The sequence below is a fragment of the Clupea harengus genome, chromosome 5 (assembly GCF_900700415.2).
Source record: "Clupea harengus chromosome 5, Ch_v2.0.2, whole genome shotgun sequence".
Classification (NCBI taxonomy): Eukaryota; Metazoa; Chordata; class Actinopteri; order Clupeiformes; family Clupeidae; genus Clupea; species Clupea harengus.
Genome location: NC_045156.1, coordinates 711,001 through 725,735, shown reverse-complemented (window position 1 = coordinate 725,735; position 14,735 = coordinate 711,001). Strand labels below are relative to the sequence as shown.

At 42.0% G+C, this 14,735-nt stretch overlaps 1 long non-coding RNA gene across 1 annotated transcript; it reads left to right on the top strand.

Annotated features, from left to right (window-relative positions):
- The first annotated feature begins 12,173 nt into the window (after nucleotides 1-12,173).
- On the top strand, nucleotides 12,174-13,026 carry LOC116220423. The gene is made up of 3 exons (XR_004163650.1): nucleotides 12,174-12,282; nucleotides 12,359-12,421; nucleotides 12,499-13,026. It is a non-coding gene; the product is annotated as an uncharacterized LOC116220423 (long non-coding RNA).
- Nucleotides 13,027-14,735: the final 1,709 nt, after the last annotated feature.

Here is a 14,735-nt window from a genome sequence, read left to right as displayed (position 1 = left end):
TATGATATTCCTATCATTCCTTCTGCCTTAAGGTTTTAATCAGGCTTCCTCGTTGCTTTCCATAACATAATACTATGTGTGTGATCTGTAAGCATGGGAATTGTGTTAAAGTGTACACGGTTTTGTTATATCAGTCAAGTCTATATTTAAAAAAAGGTTTAAAGTTGAAACGTGAAAATGATGAAAGTTGAAAAACTTAAACACTGAATGAGATTGTGTAATGAGGGCCACATGCCATCAGTATGCAAGTCAGTATTCACTCTGTAACTTTCTGTGCTGGATGATGACAAGATTAGACAGTTCTTCAATGAATCTGAACCATTATCTCCCAGATGACTGTGGGACACGAGAGTGTTTCTTTTATTCAGTCAGCCTTGAAAACGCAGAAAAGGCTGAGGATGCTTCTATACACATAAATGAAAAGGCATAGAGAGGAGAGCAGAGGCACATAATGCCACTTGTAAGAAGGAGAGTGGAAAGTGCAGGGTCTATACTTTAGAGTTTTGCTTACCATAATCATCCCTTTTATGTCTGACGTGTTAGGCTCCGGCTGTGACCTTTCTCAAATGGAGGGAGAGTAATCACTATTCCTAGCTCCAAACAGCCACCTGGCAGGCATGTCACTCATTCTGTCCCCTTAGCCAGTAGGCTCCCATAGGCGGTTGACAGAAAGGAGCCAAATTATCCATCACCTCCAATGCATGGATAATCCTGCGATGTTCACTATCAAGATGCACATGAAGAAGTCTTTTAGGGCAATCAAATATATGAATAAGCCTTTGACTTTGTCCATTAAACATTAAAATAATATTGGCGGTAGTAATTCCATGTGATCTGCACCCATTGTTTCGGGCTATGGGTCGCAATGTACAGATTTGGTATGAGAACCTAAAGCTATATAACTAAATGTAATTGAAGTACACTGAATCACTGGCTGTACTTATCCAAATATCCAAAAATTACACCTCTGAAATTGAATAATTTATTGAGAGGGCATCCAATGCTTTTTAAACCTTTGCATCCTTCAAAACAGTAGATATCTGTGTAGCGTGAAAGAGTGTGTGCTTCTGGTGAGCTGGTTTATCCAGGAAAACAGACTCAACTCTTCCCACACACATCTTCAAAGTACTGAATAAATGCCAGCTTTTCCACCCCCGTTTTTTTGTGGCACAGTTATGGGATGTTGGCAGGATTTATAGACCCTAATGTTCTCAGTGATCGCTTTGTCAATAGCAAGCACTCGCCTTAAAAGCTTCCGTCGTGATTCGTTAGTGTTTGTTTTTTAAAGTACTAAATTGCTTCAGGAGTGAGACTCTTTGTTTTTTGTAGTGGACATTCAGATCAACTGCTCTGGGAAGTCAGAGACTGCATGACTTTCACACATATTCTTCTTTTAAGCCCGTACGTTCTCAGAAATAATCATACAGTCCAAAAGCTACAGTCGTTACTATCCAAGCCAAATCAAACCGAATTGTGTACAATGGTCTGTTTTCCAGCCCTCAAATCTGGCTGTTCTGAATTGTTGAAAGGCTCCTTTCCCTTTGTGAGGTTCCCTGTCTCCCCTTGCATGTAAATCAATGACATTTTGTTTAGGCTTCCTCAGAACTGTTATACAACCTTTTGTCTCTGCCTTTGTGTTGAATGTCAAGACTGCCGGCCTGGAGGTGCACATTGCAATCAGGCACTATTCTCAGGTAAACATTTGGACATGATCTATCTCTTATTTAACTGTAGCTGTAATAGCAATTACAATGTCTTTGCACTGCGCAGAGACATTCAACATTAACCATACAATGCGTTATATGAAAGCATTTCAAACTGAAGTGTGAAATATTACACTGTCAACAAGGTTTCCTTACATGCTACCATGCACGTAACCTTCAGTGGTAGACTCTCCATGCACATGCAAGCTTTGTAATCACACAGTAAATAATTGTAAAATTAGGTTGCACTGTGAATGGATGGGGTAAAAGATTTGTCACATTTAAAATACCAAAGATGATTAAGTCATCTTATTCATTCTCTGAATGGCAATGCCCACAGGTATTAAATCTAAAATGGAGACAGATGTATTGTGATACAGCACTATAATTACAAGGCCTCAGAATGTAAATATGAAATGAGCATCTGTTTTGACATCAACACTTTGCTTACTATAGAGTTATAGAATTGCTTGGTACCATGAAGGATTAAACCAAAATCTTCAAAGTACAGACCTGCTTCGAAGGCCTGCCATGACAAATATTTCATGGATTTTCCTAATAAACACCCTGTCAACCTCTGTTTTCCAGCCTCTCCGTCCACCGAGCATGAAGGTTTAAACAGAGAGGCACTACATAAATGTATAAAAGCAGATGTTTACCTCGGGTTTTCCATGAGATATTTCTCTTGGAATATTTCCATGGGTGTTTTCAACATGTGGTCTTGTTGTTATTTTCAGGACAGGATGAGAAGTGAGGAGAAAATAATCTCCGCTCTGATTCAGCCCGCTTCCATTTCTCTCTTTTAAACTTTGGCATTCCCGAAGCATCCTCCCAGAGTTCTCATTATAGTGAACATGATGGCGACAGTCACTAACTGCCTTGTAAATGAAATTTCCCAATAGGCTCTAGTGCCAATTCGGACCTAATGATGCCTCCTCTTTTGATCCATCCCCCACACCCCCAACCCCCCCTCACACACAGACACACTCTTGAATTCTCCCAGCAGGAGGCATGGCAGAACAGCTTCAAAAGGACCTTGTGGTGGAAGGACATTGTGCTCACCATGTTCTATGTCAGCCTTGCCGAGCTGAGGTGAAATCCATCTGATTGGAGTTGTGCAAGCTGTGAGCTGATAAAAAATAAATAAAAAAACACCCACACTCAACACAAAGGCTACACAGCTTCTGATTGAGAAGAGAAAGGCGAGGATGATTAAGGGTCGGTCCCCACGGAACCTGGATTGCCTGAATCCGGAAAGAAATGTTGTCGGATCGGCCTCTCGTCCACACGAACCCGGCGGATTCGGTCACTGAATCCGCAACTTTTTGAATCCGGTCTCCAGAGCGGGTAGAATCGAACCCGCCAGTGGATCTGTGTTCGTGTGGTCGCCCGATCCGCACACTATTTAACCCGATGATGTCATTGCCCCATGTGAATGCCCCAAGCCTCGCAACCTCAGCCTGAACCCTTATAAACTAAATCGATGTTGTTAAGAAGCTGGTTAGGAAAGGGATGACATTAACAAGCCACACTTTAATCTATCACTGTTTAATCTATTTGCATCAGATCATTGTTCAAAACCGGCTTTTAAAAGTTTCAACAATAGCCTATATGAGCAAATCTGACGTGAAAAGATTTGTATTATAGACGGAAGTTTCAAAACGGTAACACAAACGAGGGTTATAGCGAAGTGCGCGATTCTAACTAGTCCTGTTTGAGTGCTGTGGTAACAGTGATTTCAGGTGGTAGAGAAGTCGTTCAGCAATCGGAAGAGTGCTAGTTGGATCTCGACTTCTGTCTTCTGTCACTTTATGCGCATTCTTCATGACGTCTTTACAGCAGATTCAACCACTCCGGTCCGCTCCAGCATTTCCGTGTGGACGCAGATTTTTCTTGACACGGCTCCGTGAGGACACGATAAAAAAAAGGTACCGGATCAAAAAAAAATTCCGGATTCAGGTAATCCAGGCTCCGTGTGGACGTGGCCTAATATATGTGAGCGGGCCAGTGTTAGTGTGAGTGCTGCAGAGTATCTGTATTGGCATCTCAAAGAAGATCTTAAATTCATACAGTCATTTTTATGACTGTGTGACTGAAAACTTTTGCAATCCTTCACAACAATACACAACTTAGAACTGTTATTAATAGCATATGATAAATACGATGTGCATCTGAAAACAAATACAATTTTACAATAAATCAGAATCATGTTTTCTGTGGCGTGGTCTTATTACTTCTTGAATTATATGAGGGATGTTTTGGCAGGTATGCTACTGGATGGGGTGGCGACGAGGGGAAAAGTGTCAGGAGATGGCAGTCCAGTACAACCACACTGATTTATTATACTTATATTAGTCCAGATAAGCCAGGTTGTTCACAAAATAAACCAAATTGGTTCCAGGTGTAGAGCCCAGAAACCTAGGATCCCAAACTAGGCATCGTTATAAATGATGAAACAAACTGGGCAGCAATTCCAACTAGGCGACCTTGCACATGTTTGGACTAACAGGTTCAGCAACCCCAAGCCTCTCTACAAGCTGGGAGAACTCTTACTGCATTGTTCTCTACTCTAGGACAGATCTCCTTTTTCACATAGCATCACCTAGAAAACGTTAAGACTGATATCTCTTTGAGCATCTTCCATGCCTTAAAATATGTAAACTTATGAACATATAATGTAAATCTACATTTATGAACATATTATTTTTTATGTGCGTCATTTCCAGCTAACTTGTAGACTAGCTGAAGAACAACATGTTAATGACCATACAGCACAACTTGTAATGAGCTACTGCTGGGGCACATCATTTTGCAGAAGGGTGATTTACATTCAATTGCTCACCTTATCTGACACTATAAAATGACACTATTATCATGCATGCTCATGATTCAAAATATATTCAGACTTACAAAGAAGTTAATAATATGCATAGGACAGCATGTACTGTCTGGAGTCACTGTGAGGGGTTCCGACCATTGCCATTGTGCAAATATATTCACAGGGTTTATAAGGCAGTGAAATCCATCATACAGTATCTGTCTGAGAAACTCAAATGAAAAAATTCCAAAGCTATTCAAAATTGTGAAACTCCTAGAGCGAGAGAGAGAGAAGCCAAAAACAAACAGAGGATGATATTACATTTCATTACTTGTGACTTGTGGGGAGTCCATGCCACAGATTTGACATTATTTGTCATGATTTGGCTTCACACACCATAAATCAGGTACAGGTTTGAAAGCATGTGTGTCACAATCCAATGTTTGGGATTATATATCTAATATGTGCCTACTGTCCATAGAGTAGAACAGGTAAGCAGGATTACAGTTTCCCTACGGTTTTCCTACACAAGTACATTTTCCTTCCATGATTTCCCCTGATGTAGTAAGTCATTTGTGGTTTTTCTTGATTCTCCTGGAACGTGCTGATGAACTTTTCAGTGAATTCTATGTGGAAGATGTACTGTCCTATATTGGCAAGGAAAGCATCAGGCATGCATCACCACCATGAGGAAGGGATGGATTGGTGGATGACTGTGCCACACCCCTATGGTTATGGAAGTGTTTGGGAGGTAGAAGATGTCAAGGCACCTACCGTCTTTTAACCTGAGGTGGCTGTCCACTCAAACACTGTCTGTGGAGAACACCGCATAAACTTTGTCTGCTAGCAACAAGTCGAGTCTATCTGATCAGAGGAGAAAATACTTCTTACAAATGTACCGTCCACTCTTTCAGACAACGCAAAAAAAGCCCATTTGGATGGTGCCCCTCCCTATTTTAATTGAAGAAATCCAAATGACGGAATCAACGTTAGTCGATACTGACCAACAGAACTGAATACCTTGATGGGAGTGATTCATCTAGGAAAAGCTCTGATGTCAAGGGTACCATTTCAAAGAAAACATATCTTATTAATGCACTGCGCTGAGGGCACCTCAAACTCTTTGAGGCCGGGAAGCTGACAATGCCAAATAAATGATAATTCCAGAAGTAAAGCTCCACAGTCACAGTGGATTAAAACCTCCCACCCCCCCCCCCCCCCCCCCTCCCCCACCCCTTCAGCTCACGCATAGCCTGTTCAAATGGGATAGGGTTTGTAGGATCTGTTGCGGCATACAATATTCCGTGTGAGGAGGAAGCTCTGTAACTCTTCAAAAGAAGATGCAAAGAGATTTCATTGTTTTTGAACCTTTTTTTTATATGCCATAGCATTGCATCCTATTGATAAGATCAATAAGATCCCGATCATACATACATACATACATACAGAGATAAACCATCTGTTAGCTCAGCACATCCACACACACACCATGCAGCTTTCATGAAATAACAATACATGTTCTTAAAGTAACTAATATTTCCATTCCCATTTACAGTCTGTTAAATCCCAATTACAATAATGTTTATCTTAGGAGAAACCTCTGAAGGGTGTTTCAAAAGTGGATGCAAAAAGCTGTTGTGACAGATTAGGACTACAGTTATTACAATCAAACTAATACAAGATCTACAAAACTCAATATTCAACAAAACAAATATATATATCTGCTTGAGATGACCTGTTTGGGCATGCACTGTGTAGTACTCACCCATTCACATACTTCCACCGACACACATACACACAAAGGCACTCCACATCCCATACACGTCAAACTGTCCCATTAAATGAGCTATTAGTCTGGTGAAAATAGAGAATGACAAAAGGGCTCTCAAGAGTAGTATGTGTTGGCTGTTTAGGCTTTTACAAATGGCTTTGTTATTGTATAAAGGAAAGTGTTCTTCAAAACCCCAACTGAGCCACAAATATGCTATGGTCAATGCAGTGGAACTGTGGACAAACTGACAACAATAAATCTTATGCCCTTCTCAGGATATCTCAGAATAAGACATAGTCACATAAGTTGTAGGCTGTACAAAGAACTGCACAGTCAAGAGGTTTGCTCTCATTTTATTGCATGAAAGACCTTGCAGCCCTAGTTCTCATTCGAAACAACATAGAAGAGGAAAATAAGAAAGAGGCCATAAAGGCCTGCTTGAGCCTCATCCAAAGAACTCGCCATAAGAAAACAAACAAAAAAAAATCCCAACTTTCAAAAATAATTGGTGACACGTGCAGGCAGCTCCACGAGCGAATAAAGCTCTTCATGAGGAGGTGCTAATGGAGTCAATGGGCTGCAGGTGTGAGGCACGCAGGCGGGCTCCAAACACATGAGGACACGGTCGCCAGCACACCTTGTTGCCTGGTCGGGGATCTTGGAAGCATAATGGGTGAGTTTGAATGAAGCATCTTCTCACGGGTGGAGGACCTCATCACCATGACTCATCACCATTCACATTCAGGCATGAACGGGAGTGGGAGATTGGCCGTCGTGTTTACAGTGCAATCAGAAAGTATTCAGACCTGATTCACTTTCTTCACGTTTTGTTCTTTGTTCTTCTCCTCATCAATCTTCATTCAATTCCCCATAATGTCAAAGCGAAAACTTTTTGCAAATTCATAAAAAAAGGAAAAACTTAATTATATAAAATGTAATTCCTGCTGAAAAACACCGCCATAGCAAGAATCTTCCACCAACATGATTCACCGTTCGGACGGTATTGGGCAGGTGATGAGCGGTGCCTGCTTTCCTCCAGACATGATGCTTAGAATTGGGGCCAAACAGTTCAATCTTGGTTTCATCAAACCAGAGAATCTTGTTTCTCACAGTCTGAGAGTCCTTTAGGTCCTGAGTCATTCCACGCCAAACGTACCAATTTAAGGAAAATTCCCCACTCGACCATCTCAGATTTGGCTTCTTCCACCTCATAGTTGACACAAAATCCAGCTATTCCAGACACTGGAATAATATTTACTACAGATACTATGAAACATTAATAAAAGCATTTTGTGCAGTTTAAGCTCTGTGTCATAAACGTACCTTTTGTTACCATTTGAATATGCTTCCATAGGCCATTGAATGCTGGGCGTGTACAAAAATCCCATATTTTCAAAAAGTTATTTTGACCAGACATGACCAGTTATTTTGAAACACCATCACAAATTTTTTACATGTTAAGAACAAATTTCTAATCTTTCCAAAACAATTAGTTTCATGTTGATAAATGCTGTCATTTTTTTGCTATAGCATACCAAAAATTGCACAAAACGTGTTTTCATCCATTTTCAGATTTTTTATATCTTCCAGACCATTCATCACATACCGACAGTTTTTTAATACAATATACAGAGCATACATAGGAAGGTATGTGTATAATATCAAGTCTCTAGCTTTAACATTGAGCTTTCCACAGGCCTTCAAAGATGCTGCAACAGAGCGTAGAGTAAAATTTGCGAGCAAATTCAAGCACCCCGAATACTATGATATACCCAAGCCACACCCTTGGAAGTCCATATTCGTAATAGTATCCGATTTTAAGCCTAGAAAGTTTGAAGGAGCTAGCTTAAATACTTTTCTAGTTATAGCAATTTGAAAATGGCTCTTCAAAACACGCTGCTAAAAAAAGCATCTTAAGTACAGGCACCCCCTCCCCCCTAAAACACCTTTTGTGACAAAACTATTGGGAGTAGAGAGCTAATATTTGCGACTATACCTATAATTTTTTCAGCCAAGTCTGAGACGGTCGAGTGAGAGCCATTGTCACACTTGACATGGAATGACTCTCCTGTGCCTTTCGCTGAGAAGAGGCCGCTCTGCCACAAAGCCAAAGAGGAGTGGAGTGCTACAGTGATGGTTGTTGTTCTAAGTTTCTCCCATCTTCACAGAGGATCTTGGGAGCTCAGCCAGAGTGACCATCGGGTTCTTGGTCATCTCTCTTACCAAGGCCATTCTCCCCCAATTGCTCAGTTTAGCCAGGTGGCCAGCTCTGGGTAGAGTCCTGGTTGTTCCAAACTGCATCCATTTAAGAATTAATGCCCTTGGTAACCTTCAATGCAGCAGAAACTTAGTTTAGCCTTCGCCAAATCTGGGCCTCAACCCAATTCTGTCTCTGTACTCTGCAGGCAGTTCCTTTGATCTCATAGCTTGGTTTCTGTTCTGATGTATTGTCAGCTGTGAAACCTTATATAGACAGGTGTGTGCCTTTCCAACTCATGTCCAAACAATTGAATTTACCACAGTTTGACTCAATTGGATGAAGGTGCAGAAACATCTCAAAGGTGATCAAAGAGAAATGGGAGGCACTTGAGCAAAATTTCAAGTGTCATAGCAATGGGTCTGAATACTTATGTCAATGTAAAATTTCAGGGTTTTTTGCAACATAACAAAATATGAAAAAAGTGAGGGGGTCTGAATACTTTCTGGATGTACTATATATAGAAGAAGACAAGAACAACACACTGTACATTTCAGTTGACATCCACAAGAAAATGTTTTTGCCTTTTTTTGAGGAGGCTGATGGTGGGAGCAGCTCACAGGCACAAGCAGTGGACAACTAATTATTTAGATAGAAATGCTGTTTGTGCATACGGTTCTAACGGACAAGGCTAATGAGATGGGCTCTCTGATAAAGGAGGATGGGGGGTTAGTCCTCTATGTACATCATTTAAGCTTCAAGAGGATGCTTTGCTAGGGAGCAGTCAGTTGTTAAGAGACAGAATCCTGTGGCAATATGGGTGTTTCTGAATTTCTTGCTAAATTCACTGAGTGCTGAACAGTGGTGTTATTAACTCACAATGCAGCCCGTCTCTTTCTCTCCCCCTATTTCCTGCTTTTGGATGTGAGGGCTTTTCCATTGTTCTGCTCGCTCAGTCAGTCAGTCAGTCAGTCAGTCAGTCAGGCAACTCACTCCCTCACTCCCTCACTCCCTCCCTCCCTCCCTCCCTCCCTCCCTTCCTTCCTTCCTTCCAGTAAATGTCAGACATTTCAGCCTACTCTACTAAGGGGCTTTGTCAGCCAAAATGACAAATGATTTCATCCATAACCTTATAAACAACATAAGCACACCTTCAAAATATTCCATTTGGTATTGTTACCACACATGTTAAGAAACAAAGGGCATATAATCACCTAACATGAGTGTGATCTGCTGCTCTGACCTACAATTCACATTCAGTTTCTCCAGAAAGTTATTTTCAGGGTTTTGAACGCTCCAGTCCTTGCCACTGTAAGACACCCCCACAGCATGCTTCACAGGTGGGAAGGTGTTGGGCACATGATTAGAGGTGTCTCATGTCCTCTAGACATAACACTTTGAATTGAGGTCAAACTCTTCAATCTCGATTTCATCCGACAAGAGAATCTGTTTCCCACAGTCTGAGAGTCCTTTGGGTGCTTTTTTGCAAACTCCAAGCAGACTTTCCTGTGTTTTTCACTGAGGAGAGGCTTCCATCTGGCCACTCTGCCATAAAGTCCAGATTGGTGAAGTGCTGCAGTGATGGCTGTCCTTTTGGAAGATTTCCCCGTCTCCACAGAGGATCTCTGGAGTTCAGTGACCATCGGTTTCTTGATCACTTCTCTTACCAAGGTTCTGATAGTAAAGTCCTGGTTGTTCCAAACTTGTTTCATTTAATAATTATGAAGGCCACTGTGCTCAATGCAGCAGAATTTCTTTGTAGAAACATCCCAGAGATGATCAAGAGAAATGGGAGGCACTTGAGCTAAATTTCAAGGGTCGAAGCAAAGGGTCTGAACACTTATGTCAATGTGATATTTCAGTTTTTCCTTTTTAATAAATCGCAAAACTTTCTAAACTTCTGTTTTCAATTCGTCAAAATGGGGTCCTGAGTGTAGATTGAGGAGGGAGGAAATTAATTTCAACAATTTTTAGCATAAGGCTGGTTGTAGTTATACACAGATAAAGCTTCCTTGTGCTATTGGTTGGGGACTTCCCACAGCAGCAAATCCTCTCACTGTCACATGCAAGTACTCATACCCAACAATCTAACCTAACCAATATAACAACTGCCCAACCATAGATCCTGACTGAGCCACAGGATACAACAATGCACAGGCTGGTGACAGTCAATCGCAACACACACAGCATGTTGTACCCAGGATCCGTAATGGCCCTCCTTCACAGTACAACATGCGCTGTCTGTATAAGGCACACAACACCTCCAGAAGCCTCAGCAGTGGTGTCTGGCATCCCAGACCGACCCCCCTCCACTCATGATATGTTTTGACACATGCCAGTGCTAGAGACAACAAATACACCTCAAGATACACCTCAACAAGATTTCCCACATCTCAGTGTTAGTTCAGGTTAATTCATGACCCCAAGTAATCTGCCAGCACCTCAGCCATAACCACTGGCTCAATTTTCAGCTCCCTTAAAGCTTCCTCGAAAACCAAAATCCAACAGAAGTGCTGTGGTTGATTTGGCTGCAAAGCTTCTAACAACCTATCTGCACTGGTTTTGTGTGTGCTTACCAGCCTTGTTCCCTCAGCTTCCATCTCCAGCTCCACATACTGCTTCTTCCTTTGAAATGCTCTCTCAATCGCATCTTCAAAGGGAATTATTAACTCAATAAAGTAAACAATGCGCTCAGACACAGAATACAACACCATGTCTGGTCTCATAGCAATCGCAATAATACACTGTGGCACTCCAAGCTGTCTTCCGACATCAGCCAGTAATCTTCAATCCTGCACTTTGCCCCATTTGCCATTACTGTTTGTACGTGCCTCGTGTCCACTTTTCTGCCCCACTCGCACAAAAGAAATTCTACTGTGCCCGTCATTAACCGGCAAAGAGTTAACCTCAACTTGTTTGTTCTCAAACAAACACACGAATTATTTTAAAACCTGATTGTGTCTCGACACCCTGGATCAGGCTAGTTTTACACCCAGACAAATTATGTTTAAATGACCTAAACATATCTTGCAGCTTTCATGTTCACCAACCCACTGACTGAGGTTCTGCAGAGTTGGGAGGACATCATAAGTGGCTCCAACAATGACTTTAATGCAGTTAGCGTCCAAAGCCCAAAGCCCAAGCTGATCTTCCTCGTCTCAACACCATGCCAGTTCATTCACCACCTTTGCTTTGCTTGAGAAGCTGCTGCTGCTCGTTTAGTTTCCTCTTCTTGCTCGCGAACAAAGCTAGTCACCATCTGCCTCCTCTCCGGCACTGTAGCCTTATCCCATACTTTCCAACTGTCACCTAACCCAAACTCTGCTCTTCCACTCTGTACCTGCCCAATGATATCCCTTTGCTGTAATGCACCTTGTGCATGTTGAAACACTTCTCGTGGATTCAGTGGCGATTTTAGCCTGAAATTTCTGGTAGGGCAATTTTGTATTACGTCATGTCACCGTCACAAAAATAGAGGTAGCTGATTATTATAAGGCCTATAGACCAGTAAGATATGCTATGGGCTGCATTTTGAGTGCCAGCAGGAAGCAGAAATCCTTTTTCAAATACATTTCACATGTTTCAGCGCGACACAAAGATGTTGCCTATAATACAGCATTAAAGTAAAATGATTGAAATGAATTCACCATGCTCACGTCACTGCACTCGTTCAGCACACCTGAGTAATTAGTGGCCATTGCTTGGGTGTGGCTATAAAAGCCTGGAAGTGTGCAATATCTGGAGATTGTGAATCGCTACCTCCTGTGCAGAGTGGCTTCCTGTTTCTCCTGCGGTAGGTTGCCTTCGCCTCTAAGCCAGTTGCGTGGAATTTATATCACACTGTGGACTAACTTCGTCCTTTATTGTAGCCTGGTGTTGTGATCATCTCCTCCTTCGCTGACCTCGAGAACGGTGGTTCACTCTAGTTCCAGGTATGCGCTGTTCGTGAATGGGTTAGCAGAGTCATTGAACTTTTATAATTATACTTATATCTGTCATGTTTGTTTAGTGAGGACGCACGTTCCCGCGGCAGCCTGTGTCTCCGAGTAACGTGGGTATTTTATTTAAATCTCCCTATTGGCATTATTTTACCTCCGTTAGGTTTTTAATTATGATTTGTGTTCTGCAGACACAACCCGGCCTGGTGGAGGGCTGGAGTCACCACACGAGCTGCTGTCTTGTCTTGTCGTTCTTTTGTTTTGGTTTATACGAGTTGTTTTGCGGTCTGTGTGTTATTTAAGTACCTGGTCATAGTCGTGCACAGCACGCATTTATTCCTGTGTTCTGTTTATATCGTTTGCCTGTGTATAGTTCTTTTGGTACTTCAGGTATCCTGTGAGAGGGGAATCTAACTTGCCTGTAGTTTCCCTGCTATGTGTGTTTGCCCTACAGCTGGGGTCGACTGGTGCTTTCATATTTTCTTTATCCCCTTTTGTTTGTATGAGCAGGCATTGTGCTATCCTGGAGGGGGGCCAGTCACCTGGTGGTGGAGTCCCGTCAGTGCATATTCACGTGTGATCATTGGTTGCTGTGTGGTTGCTGTCACTCTGGTCACTTTTCGTGTGCTGTGCCGTGTTTGCCTTCACAAGGGTGGTGTGAGTCCTGAAGCACACTTCCCAGTTAGCCTGCCGCCCCTCTAAGGTAAGTCTCTGCCTGCTATAGTTTGTTTCCATTTAATTCCCTTCCCTAGCGTGTTTGTCAGCCCTGAACCTCAGGGTGCTGATTGTTTAAGCCCTTTTATTCATTATTAAATAAATGCCTTTTCTACTTTGACTAACCTCTCAGTCTGTCTAGGTCCATCTCTCCCTCTATAAGCATACACCTCATAATTACATATCTTTATAATAAATAACATATTGTGGAATTCACGACTCTTGTGTGGTGTGTTTCGAACCTGTTCTTAAGGGCTGATGTGCCTATTAGGACATTTAGTTTAAATATTCTCTGGGTGCAATTCCCAGGGTGGCGTAGTTGGCTACTTAAACAGGGCTGTGGGGTTCCCCCTTATAGCTCCTGTTACACTAATCAGCCATTTGGATTTCGATCGAGCAAATATGCCGAATCAACCATGAGGAACATAAACTGAGGGTGTACATGTAGTCTGCTTGTGAGTGATCTTCCACCCCTGCTCTCTGTGACTCTTGGGCTATTCTTTTGGTTTGTTCTTCTGTAGCTCCCTTGGGTGCATCTACCTGGCTCTATTAGCTGCAGATGCTGCTGCTATGGGTTGCTAGCCCAAAGCAGCCCCAGGGGGTCTATTCCCTCTTGCCATCTCTTTCCACGCCATTACATGGTCTTTCCCTTGTCAGCTACCCTATTCATAGCAGTCACTAGGTACTCTGGACAGGTAATTGTAGTTATACAAAGGAAAATGTGTTCAATTCATTGTGCTTTTGGTTGGGGACATACTTTCATACTTGCATACATACTTTCTGAAAACACTGTATGTCCCCAATCGAGTCCACCACCCACTTTTCCTTTTTTGAGTTTTGGTGCAAAATTTTACTGCCTTGAAAAATAAGGGAATGATGGCATTTTCATATTGCATACCCTTAAAACAGTTTCTAACGGAGACAAACAAATATCTTGTTTTTACCATGAAAAACAAACATATCAAGGGACTAGTTTGTTTCCAGGAAGACCAGTGGGGAAAAAATGAAATTCGGTGAAAATTTAGTCGTAGCAATAGCACGTCAAAAGAACACTCTGACCCTGCAAAAATCATTCTTTGTGTCTAAAACTGTGCGGAATAAGCTCTCTCTTTACATGTTCCTTCTGTTAGATTTCATTGAAATCGATATTGATAATAGATATTTAGTATGCACAAATGGTCAACTTATGGAGACATCAAACCTGTCTCTTAATCCCTGGGTGTCTTAAAGCCAGACCCATTAGGTCTGGTTCCTGCCATTTGTTTGAAACCAGCCAGAGCCATCAAGCTTACCTCCTGACCTTTTGTATGAAGCCAGCTAGTTGATTACTGAGCCATGTGTGGGACAGGCATATTTAGCATTTATTCAATGTGATTAAATTAGGGTCAGAGTCCTAACTAGGTTAATTAGCAGTCATCCCCTCAAAACTGATACCTACCCCCAGACACACCTTTCCCCTCCCATATCTAATGTTAATTGTATAAGAGACGTGAGTCTCTGCGACTACTTTGAAAGATTCCTCTCGTGTACCGTGGTATGCGAGTTGATTGTTCAGTTTGCGCTGGAATAAAACCTATTTCTTGCTGAACACTTT